At 42.3% G+C, this 12360-nt stretch overlaps 1 protein-coding gene across 1 annotated transcript in view; it reads right to left on the reverse strand.

Annotated features, from left to right (window-relative positions):
- The window catches only part of Arl8 (ADP-ribosylation factor-like protein 8), a 117778-nt gene that overhangs the window by 81177 nt on the left and 24241 nt on the right, over positions 1-12360 (reverse strand). The window lies entirely within an intron of this gene.

Here is a 12360-nt window from a genome sequence, read left to right on the forward strand (position 1 = left end):
ATGCTTCCATGCATTGGCCTTGGTCACCTAATGGCAGCTTTCCATGCTGCTCAATCTCTGGCAACTTCCCTATTTAGACACTTAACCCTGAGGTCACACTCAATGACTTCGTCCCTGGTCTTTTTCGGTCTACCTCTCACTACCCTACCCCCATCATTAACACTTCTCACTTTCTGCACCCAACTATCATTCCTCATCCTCTCCACATGCCCAAACCATCTCAATCTACCTTTAATCACAACACCAATACACTCCAATCCCATCCTACCTCTCAACTCTTCCATTGTAAACCTTGCACCCTCCAGGCCTTGCACTCACGGACGCACTGCACATCCATCTAGTGTAATTACTACCATTTCTGTACATTTCAGTCTGCATATATTCTCTTCCTTTACTGCCCAGATCTCACTACCATACAGCATTACACTCCAAACACATGCCGCATACAAAGATCCCTTAGCACAGAAAGAAAGTCCTCTTAATGTCAGGAGAGGCAACAGCTCCCTGAACTTCTTCCAACCACTCTTCACTCTGGCCACAGAGCTACTTCCTGCCCCACCTCCAGCACATAACATGTCTCCCAAATAACAGAACTCTTCTACACATTCAAGAGACTCACCAGCAAGTTCAATCCTTTCATGCCTGGCAATATCCACATGCTCTCCTCGACACACCACACACATGAAATCAGCAATATCTCGCAGTCTACCTCTAATACAGCTACATCTCTTATGCACCCACTTATGACAAACACTGCACAATATGGAATTACTTCCCATGCCTTGTGACAAATTGCACATGGCCAATCTCTCTCTTCTTTGACAGTACCACCCCAGCCCTAGACAACATCACTTGTTTTATCTGCATTTACTCTTATCAGATGATTTATTCAGCTTAAAACAGGCCTCTTGTACTGAAGCAGCTTAGTATGGCAATACTGTATTTAATCCAGCCATTTTTAACTGCTTATCTGAAGGTGAATTTAGTCATCAGGATGGCACAAATAAATAAGAAGGCATCTCTTGGCTCACTGGGCTAATAAGACATAATGAGATGGCAGGAAGACAATGCAAGAAAAGATCATGATGGTATTTTTTCGGCTAAATGTTTATTACTATGGGCTACCTTGTATTATCTAATATACTACAGCACTAGCCGTGTGTGTGTGTGTGTGTGTGTGTGTGTGTGTGTGTGTGTGTGTGTGTGTGTGTGTATTTTGGGCAGCTGAAACTACACATTCAAATCGTACCAAAATTGGCACCAAAAAAAAAATCACAAAAAAATCACTGATGTGAAAAAACTTGGTCCCACCACGATTGAAAAACTTTTCCTATATTATAGAGTGATCACACTTTGACCAAAAAACGCTGCTCCCGAAGCCCAGCATAGGATCTCTGTAGAATTTTCTGCCCAGAGGCAGAACTAAAATAAAGTGTAGCAGTAGCCGTGTGTCTGTGTGCGTACTTCGGACTTCCATTCGGACAACTTGGGTTCCATTCCTAAAGCTGCAAATAACACGATCAGTTGGTTAGCCACAAAAATCCAAGTGACAACGTTACACTAGAAATGCACATAAACACGAGAGCCCACCGCAGGAGCAAGTGTGAGGGGACCGAAGGGCCCACGAGCACTTGTTTATATCTAAACTCTCCTTTTTCATAATTTCTTATTTTCTGCTTAAAGATTGATCTATTCACTTCTTATATAGGAAACAGAACCAAACAACCCTGTGTTATTCCTCTAATAATTTCTGTTGAAGGCAAAAGCTTGATCTTTACAGTGTATGACCTTAACCCGCCACGTCCTGGCAGATTTTTCACCACTGACCCCCTCCCATCTAGGAAGATTTTTGAAAAGTTTTTTTTTTGGCTAAAACCTCCTCTTTTTATGAGAAACATCGAAAGTTTAGAGAGAAAGTGCTCAGTTGAGTTTAGAAATACGGTAGAAGTAAGAGTATCTTTACCTTGTTACTGTGTTCTCTCAGGCTAGGCTCAAGAGAAAACGTTTTCTATGGGAGGGGTAGCTATTCCAAGCCATTCATAACTGGTTATATATTTATTTATTTGGTACGAATTTATATGTAGTACAAGAGTACTGTATACTGGTTTTCAGACAATAATATAGGTGATATAAGCATTGTTCACTCACCAAACACATCAACATATGGCACCTTCATTTACAACGTTACCGCCTCATCACTTCTGCTTGTTTCTTCCTTTGTCCTCCACCTCAAGAATCACTTTCGCCCTGAATTTTGTCACTGGTGAGACCGTGGTGCAACAATATCACTGCTAACAGGTGAGTTGAAGAGAAAATGGCGTGCGGGGGGGAAGGGGGGGCCAGGCATTATCCCCGCCTGACGTTGGGTAGAGGAAGGTTTCCCACATATTTCTACCAAAAATCAACCGTGAAACTTGGAAAATGTGCAGATGACGGGCCTCGCATCTTCACAACGTATGGATACGTCGTCAGGTGTCACCGTGACAAAACGTGGCGATGTATCCATACAGCGTCGGGACACCTCGGGGTAACTCCTCCAATCCGATGATGAACTTAATATTTTGTTCTTGGTATACCTAAATAATTTGTTACCATAAAGTGGACTATTCATGTTAGAGAGCTTAGATATAATCTTTAATCATCTCTTTAATCCAAGATGTCTCCATTAAGCTGAATGAAATTGCTTTGTGGCAGCAAGGACACCAAGAAAATAGGAGTCACTGAAAAGAAAGGGTTAACCGTACCACAGCATTATGAACTGTCACAACAAAGACAATTTTGTTATTGTACTGAAAACCTTGATAAATTTTAGGAAGCAAATCCACATTCAACTTAACCTTTACAATTTGAAAATAATTTTATAAACGTATATTCCTTCACTCACAAGATGACTGTATTTTCATTCATTCATTGCCAGACGCCATGTATCCCGAACAGGGTGGCCAAGGGCTTAGAGTTAATTGTTTTTACAGGGAGGGGCACTAATCCTCCACCAACCCCACTTGACAAGTAGGGATGACTGTATTCAACTTGAATTTTATTTTTTGTTTCCAAACTGAAGAGCTAAGACACAGCCTTCACTAATCTTTCCTGTGCCATCACTGAATAACATAATCTGCAAAGAGTATGCTCAGATATGTTAAATTTAACATGAACACTGAGGAATACAATGTACACTGAGTCCTCAGTTTGCATGTTCTTAGGCTGCAAATATACCTGGTTTGCTGAAGTGACATCATACCATCTGACCAGGAGCATGCAGAAAATCTGCTGGATGCTTGATTACATACTGCCATGTGAATATTCAAAATACCTGTCCTTCTCCTACTCTGCTTTGTTTATGTTGATGCAAAAATGTTGCATTTAGCCTTGCAAAATGTGTGGGAGAAGCTACAGCATCCATAACCTAAACACTCACAAATACAGGTCAAAACTTTTCCCCCATACAGTTCCAAATGCAGTAAACTCCCAATTATCTGGCGTAATAGAGCCAAAGGCCTGACAGATACTGTCAAAATGTCAGATTACGCAAAAGACCCCTCTAGGGACCCCTTCCCCCCAACCCTAACTCCTACAAAACGCTTTAAAACGTCAAACTACAGCTAAAAGACTTTCCTAATAAGAAAATACTGTACCATAATGTACTGTTAAGTACACTGAAACTTTATGTACAGAAGCAACTGCATGTTGACGATGGGGATAATATCAAAGTCACCCCAGCTGGTAGACCTGTTTTCTTTCACCTGGCAGTACTGTATAAACACGCGTTGTAAAACCCTCACTAAATACTATAAATTGTCGAAAAATAGCTAACAGATGTTCCTAATATTGAACTACACTCAACCCCCTGTTATCGCGTGTTCAGCTAACACGTTTATCTGCTATCACGCACACATCAAATGCACAACCATACATGCTATCACGCACCCCAAGACCGCTATCACGCGTCGAGTTTGAAGACAGGCTAAGCGAAACTTATTCACACAGCACTTCTTACGAGGTTTGCAGAGGATACGATGGTTAATCGGAATGGTAACGTGGTAAAATTCCCGATTATAGCACGGGCATTTGGAATGCATCTGAACGGATTCCTGCCGAGGACACGACGGGCAAAACAGTGACCAAAACCCATTCGGCTCAAAAGAATATATCGTACTACGGCATTGAAATTTAGCCTAACACTGAATACTTATTAATATTGTATTTTAGAATAAATATCAATCATTTTGAAACCCTTATAATGAGTTAATATTTCTTATGGCGAAAAAACTGTGATGTCGATAAAGTAATCACGTGTTTACAACTGAGACGGGGTTCTGACGACAGTGTGAGGAACGTCTGTGATAGCGTCCAAGTTTTCTTCCACTTAAATGTTCCTCAGCCGTTCCTGATATAAGGTACCATGTGATACCCCCTTTAGCTTGGACACTAAAGAAATGGAGACAGACAAAGAGATCTGGCGGCAACTAAGTCACTCCCAAGCCTCGGAACCCATGAAACCACCCAAGCCGTAATCCTTATAAAAGTCTGATGGCCTTTTATGTTGTTTATTTATTCATTATACTATTATTTTTAATATAATAATGCTTTATTTCATGTTAGAGGAAAGATTCGCAGGAAATCATAGGCATAAAGTGGTTAAAAGTTAGAAAAATGGGGCACCGAAAAACCAATTAGAAATTTTCCCATTGATTGTTCAGTTCAGCTATCGAGTATTCAGCTATCACGCGCGTTTCGTGTGACCAATTAGGCGCGATAGCAGGGGGTTGAGTGTACTGTAATGTACTGTGAAGTCTGTCTATCTATCTATCTATTGCCAGACGCCTCAATCCCATACGAGGTGGCCATAAACAAATCGCCCCCACGTCGCCCTGTCCCCTGCCATTTCACTGCCCTGCTCCCAACTCACACCCCCCTCTCTCATATACCTCTCCACCCCATCCCTCCATCTCATCCTCGGCCTCCCCCTCCCTCTTCCCCCCTCCACCTCACTCACATACACTCTCCTCATCAGTCTCTCACCCTACATCTTCTCCACATGGCCAAACCACCTCAATGTGTTCCTCCTAATGCTTCCTATCACATCCACATCCACACCAAAATGCTCCTTTATAAACTCATTTGTCAGCCTATCTCTCCATGTGACTCCACAGGCTCCTCTTAAATAACTCTTTCCATTGCTCTCACTCTTGACTTGTGTCCATCCAACAACGTCCAAGCTTCACTTCCATATATTAGAGTTGGTATCACAATACTGTCGCACCATCGTACATACTCTCCACAGCTTTCAACAACTTCCCATCTACTCCATATATTCTTAATACTTTCCACAATCCTTGTCTATCCACCCCGTCATATGCTTTCTCCAAATCCATGAAAGCCGCATACAACTTCTTTCCCCTCTCTAGAAACTTTTCCACTAAAGATCTAAGAATGAATATCTGATATACACAACCTCTCCCCTTCCTAAAGCCTCCCTGTTCTTTTCCAACTAATTCCTCTATTCTTTCCCTAACTCTGTCAATAAGTATCCCACCATACACTTTTCCTATTACACTAAGAAGACAAATGCCCCTATGATTACCAAACACTTCTTTTTCCCCTTTTCCTTTGTACAAGAGAATAATTATACGTGACTTCCAATCCTCCGGGACTCTACCTTCCTCCCAGGCCAATCTGCACATCTTCCACATCCATTCTACTACTATCTCTCCCCCATGCTTCAGCATTTCATCTCACACTCCATCAATTCCTGGGGCTTACCCCAATTTGACATTCTTCATTGCTTCCACAACCTCTGTCCTACTGATTTCTTCCTGTCTTCTCACCTCCCTCCTTCTCCCAGCCATTCCCCAGCTGTGAAGTACGATGTAATTTTCTGTACAGAAACACATTTCATGTTGATGGTGGTGGTGATGATGATGATGGCAGTGATGTAAGGACATTATTGGAGAATACTGCACAATAACACCCAAAATAAATAATGAATGCATAAAAAAAAAAATATTAAAACATAAAAAAAAGGAAGCATGCCTCACTGTACTGTACTGTGTACACTATACTGTACTTTCATCGATCGAAATTCAAGCGGATGGCTTGATGTAGTGCTGCCTACTTCTTCCTTAGCCTTAATCATTCTTTTTCTGTGCCTGCCCTCCTCCCTTCCTATTTCTCCCATCTTTCCTGTCACTTCTTATTGCTTTTCTTTCCTTTACAGGTGGCTTTACATTGAGTGACAAGCCAAATGGTTTCCTGTAAGCCAAGAAACCATTTACAACGCTGAATGGTAACCATATAACCAAACCATACGTGTTCCCTACGTGTCAACAAGTGGGTTGGTGAAGAGTTAGTGTCCCTCCCTGTAAAACATATAACTCAAAGTCAAATGGCCACCCCTTATGGGATTATGGCGTCTGGCAATAGATAGATAGATAGATAGACTCCGCCACACAGAACAAAACTAAGCTGTCGTCATGTAGTACAAGAACAAACTTCTCTTGGGAAAAAACAATTGTCTAAATCCATCCATCCATCATCCAATCCTACATTGCCCCATGAGGAGCGTAGGAGCCTGGGGCTAAGCAGTTGGTCCCGACATTTAAGATGAGAGTGATCAGCCTCACTCATCCCTGAGTGGCATTACATGAGCAACAACCCCAACCACTCCTTGGATATAAACCTTCACCAGCTCAATCCGATTGGAGCGCAATAATTACTCACTAAACCACCAGGTGCCATAATTTAGTTATATGGTTACCACCCAGCATAGTAAATGGTTTCCTGGTGTACAGGAAACCATTTGGCTTGTCACTCAGTGCAGAGTCACTCACAGGCAGAAGGAAGAGGAAAGAATGAAGGAAAGAAAGACAGAAGAGGAAGTGTAAAGTTACCCATAGGCAGAAGGACAAGGAAAGAATGAAGTTAAGGAAGACAGAAGAGGACAGAAGGAAAGAAGGATGGAGGAGAGGAGAGGGCAGACACCCGACAGCAGAACTACATCGAGTGAAACAATTGTCTAAATGATTTTATATTTTCTTTATGATTCCTTTGTAGTATGATTATCTTCCTTAGTAAAATAAACACATTTTTTTTCAATTCTTCTTGTTTAATAACACAATTTAATCGACACCACAGCTAAAAAGAGAAAGAGCTTCTCTGGAAATGAAAAAGGGTTGGTTACAGACAGAAGTATTTCGCTGCTAAGTGTAGGTTGAGAATGCAGGTAGCCATACTGGGCAAAGTCTGAGCCAAGGACTTTTACTAGATACCCTAAATAGTCCTACAAGAGGACTCTGGTATTTAAAGTGACTAAACAGATGAAGAGAGAAAACAGGGATATCACAGGTGTGCAGTGAAAAAAAAAAAAATAAATAAAATGATGGTAGCTGTGGGCAACGATGATAGTAAGGATGCTTGGTGAGTGCATTATAACTGGTTGCTGATTGAGGAGTTTGACTGGAACAGGTACGATCAGGAGTGTTTGGCCTTTGGTTCATGTTGATAACATAAGCAGGACAATGGGCAAGATGGAGTTCGAGGGCAATGGGTCTGCCTGGGTTGACTGTTGAAATGATGAAGGCCTCCAGACATATAAGAGTGAGTTTAGTTATTGATTAGATAAATCTGATCATATACGAGTGCTCTTCCAGATGACTTGCTGAAAAGCATAACTGTTAATGTGTATTAGGGGAAGGGTGATACCATGGAAAGAGGAAATTACAGAAGCATACAAATTCTGGACCAGATAATAGAGAGTCCCGATATACGGGAAAGAGTTAATACTGGTAATATGCGGTTTGGGCTTATGCCAGGCAAAGGGACCACTGATGCAATAGTCAATGTCCACCTACTTCAGGAAAAATATACAAGAAGGACAAGAGGGCTCAATTTTGCTTCAACTGACTGGGAGAAAGCCTTTGAGAGAGTTCCTGGGGAGGCAGTGAAGTACATCATTTCATTTTGTTTCATTTTTAAAGGCTACAACATGTTTCCATGCGTCAGCCTTGGTCACCTAATGGCGGCTTTCCACGCTTCACGATCCATTGCAGCCTCCCTGTTCAGTCCCTTAACCCTGAGGTCACACTTAATGACCTCGTCCCATGTCTTTCTCGGACTACCCCTCATACCCCACCCCCAATATTAACACTTCTCACCTTCCTCACCCAATTATCATCCCCCATCCTCTCCACATGTCCAAACCATCTCAATCTACCTCTCCTCATCACAACACCAATACATTCCAGTCCCATTCTTCCATCGTAAACCCAGCTCCCCCGGACCTTGCACGCAGGGACGCATTACACATCGACCTAATCACAGTCATTTCTGTACGTCTGAGCCGGCGAATATCCTGCTCCTTACACGCCCAGGTCTCAATACCATACAGCATTACACTCCTAACACATGCTGCATACAAAGACCCCTTAGCACGTTGGGAGAGCCCTCTCAGTGTCAGAAGAGGCAAGAGCTCCCTGAACTTCTTCCAACCACTTCTCACCCTAGCCACAGAGCTAGCTCCAGCTCCACCTCCAGCACACAACATGTCTCCCAAATAACAAAACTCTTCCACACACTCAAGAGATTCACCAGCAAGTTCAATCCTTTCACGCCTGACAATCTCCACCTGCTCTCCCCAACACACCGTACACATAAAATCAGCATTATCTCGCAGTCTACCTCTGATACCACTACATCTCTTGTGCACCCATTTATCACAAACACAGCACAAGATAGAATTACTTCCCACGCCCTCGTGGCAAATTGCACATGGCCACTCTCCCTCGTCTTTGACAGTACCGCCACCAACCCTAGATATCATCATTTTTGTGAAGTGAGGAATGAAAAAGCTTGGGACTGGGTAATGGTTGGTTAGACTGGTTATGCCATCATGCAAGGGTGCCTGCATCCAGGTTAGAGTGAACGGACGCTTGAGTGACGAGTCTTCCAAGAAAATTTGTGTACATCAGGGGTCGGTTTTAGACCCCTTACTGTTGATCATGGTAGCTACTTGAAGCTCTCTTGTGCGACTTAAAAAATGAACTCCCTTGGGAGGTGTGGTATGCAGATCACCCGGTGTCGACCAGGGAGAATAAGAGGGTGGTGGAAGAAAGATTTACAAAGTGAAGAGATGGAATGGTGTACAAAGATTTCAGAGTTGTTGTTTGTTCTTCTTGATCAACCCCGGTCTCTCTAGCTGAGCAGACCGATCAACCGCAGGTGAGCAATCATCCCAACAGCACCATCTCATGCAATCAACTGATGCTCCCATGTGATTGACAGAGTCCTGCAACAGCAAGGCGTGGGGAATGGTGTAGTGGTTTGGTTCCTTGATGGATGCTGCATCTGAGTCGCTCTATCCAGTTACCATGGGCTGGGAACTACTGCAGGCTCCAGAGCACCAGTTATCAGGTTATATGGTTACCACAGAGCATTGTAAATGGTTTCCTGGGCTGCAGGAAAACATTAGGCTGGTCATGCAATGTAGAGCCACCTACTGTGGAAAGATGAGTAATAAAAAGTGACAGGAAGGAAAGGGAGAAGTAGGAGGGGAGGAGGGTGGACACAGACACAGAATGATGGAGGCAAAGGAAGAAGCAGGCAGCACTACATTAGTGAATGGATGATGGTGGCCACCACCTACCACCTGAATTTCGAGACCATTGTTGTTAACCAACACCAGTCACTCTGGCCAAGCAGACCCATTAACTGCAGGCAAGCAATCACCCCTGTACGGACATCCTGTGCAATGAACTGATGATATCTTACAAATGAGAGCACTTCACCACAACAAGATGCAGGGAACAGTGTCTTTGGTTCATGAATGAATGCCACATTTGCATCTTTCCACCCAGTTAACAGGGGCACCATAGCAGACTCCACTTCACCCTGCAATCTGACTTAGTTACCACCGAGCATTGTAAATTAATGATTTCCAGGGTTACAGGAAACCATTAGGCCAGTAACTCAGGGAAGTCACCTAAAGAAGAAAGGACTAATAAAAGTGACAGAATGGAAAGTGTAAAGTAGGAAGAGAGGAGGGCACAGACACTGAGATAGAATTAGAATGAGGAAGGAAGTAGTAGACAGCACTACATCAAGTGAGTGGGTGATGGTTGCCACCAACTGCCAATTAGATTTCTGTGTAAATGCAGACAAAATAAAAGTGATGATATCTCGGGCTGATGATGCTACAGTCAAAGCAGAAGGGGTGTACCTCTGAGCACTTTGCCACAATGATGTGGGAAATAACTCCATCTTGTGCAGTGTTTGCAGTACTGGTAAGTGGTAGTAAAAAGATTGGCCTTGCTGGAAGATGCATGGATACAGTAAATGAGTGTGTTAAAAAAGAGGTAGGAAATTGATGAGGCTAGGGAACTAACAGTGGACCAAGCTAGTTGGATGAATTTTGTACAGCAGAGTATATGACAAGAGTTTAGCACCATTCTTCTTTCCCAGTGAAGTGACAGCCATTGAATTTACTCAAGCTAATAAGTGGTATGAAGCGCTTAAGTGTGAATGTGTATGCCAGTAAAGTGGAGCCATGATTCTAATGGTTTTAATGGTGAGTGAATGAGAGAGCAGGAAATTCAATTAGGCCAACTTAAGCTACTTTCTCCTATTATTTTTTTTTTCTCTGGCTTTCTGGACTCTATCACATTTAATCCTAAAAGAGAAAAGAGGTATGGATAATGATGAAGAACTTAAATGCAAATGTGCATGCCAATGAAGTGAAGCCATGATTCTGATGGTATTAATGGTGAGTGAATGAGAGAGCAGACTATTCAATTAAGCCAATTTTGGTTACTTTCTCCTTTCTTTTTCTCCTGACTTTCAGGACCCTACCACATCCAATCCTAAAAGGGAAAAGAGATATGGATGATGATGATAATAATGATGAACAAGTGGAGACAATCTTTGTCAGCTTGTTTCCTATAACTAAACCTTTAAATTGAACCTCATATTACTGGAAATAGTTTCCTACAGTACTTTATTGTATGATTTTTTTTTTTCTTTTTATGAAGTTCTTTGCAGCCATTCATTTATGTCCACATTTTTTAAAATTTTCTCCTAAAGTACCTAAGCATCCAAAGTAGCCCTCCCAAATTGTCCAAGCACATTTCAGTATGCACCGCTTTGTTTCGTTTCGTTTTTAAAGGCTCCAACATGCTTGCATGCACCGGGCCTTGGTCACCTAATCACCACCAATTAGAAAAAATGGCTGTCTAAAGTAATCTCATCCTTAATCAAAGTCACTCACCCCCATATGTGGACTGACTTTGGTCACCAATAAAGCTTCTCATAAAAGCCATCATATTGTACAAACCTTTCTTATCATGGAAAAATAACTGCATGCTATATACAACCTAAGGGGACTGAGCTCTGACTTTAGGTATACAGAACAACAAAAGCTTTCAGCAAATGAAAATCTTCTGAAGTCATTCCAGTTGACACTAACTGTGCAGTATTAACACTTCCAAGCTTTTATATGGTACTTCCTCCCAGCTGGAAAGAAAAGTCTGACATTAACTGGAATAGAATATAATACCAGAGTTGCACTGACCATAAGTTAATTACTTTATTTCATTTGTAAAGGCTCCAACACACTTCCATGTGTGGTCCTTAGTCCACTAATGACACCTCTCCATACTGCTCGATCTCCAGCAGCCTCTCCTGTCAATCCTTTATCCCTGACACTCCATGACCTCAACCCAGGTCACTTTTGATCTGCCTCTCACAATCCTACCTTCAATGTCCATACTTCTCACCCTCCCATGCCCGTTGTCATCCTCCATCCTCACCACATGCCCAAACCATCTCAACCTACAATTACAACACTACGGAACTCGGTACCATATTCAAGTGCTATCCTTCCTCTCCACACTTCATACACAATACTAATCATCTGAGACCACCAGTTGAAGATGCGTTACAGATCTATCTAATCATTCTCCTCTCAGTACATCTGTGCCTGTGAACTTATTTCTTCCTAACAACCCCAGTCTTACAAACATACAGCATTACATTCATAGCACAGGCAGTAAAGAACCCTTTAGCTTAAAGTGAAAGCCCTCTCAATGTCAGGAAAGGCAACAGCTCTCTGAACTTCCAAAGAAATAATACCCTCCCCAGTGAGCTACTCCAGCATATAAATAAAAATGCTACTCTACACACTCAAGAGACTTTCCAGCAAGGTCGACCCATTCCCACCTCTCTGCCTCTGCATGCTATCCCCTATGCACTGGACACACAAAATCAGCAATATTTTGCAGCCTACCTTTAATTCTACAACATCTTTTATACATCTGTTTACCTAAAAACGTTGATATCTACCACATGGAGGCATCAACTCACTACATTGGG

This window comes from Coenobita brevimanus, chromosome 90 (genome assembly GCF_032717465.1).
Source record: "Coenobita brevimanus isolate Jiangsu-jjx chromosome 90, ASM3271746v2, whole genome shotgun sequence".
In the NCBI taxonomy this organism is placed as follows: domain Eukaryota; kingdom Metazoa; phylum Arthropoda; class Malacostraca; order Decapoda; family Coenobitidae; genus Coenobita; species Coenobita brevimanus.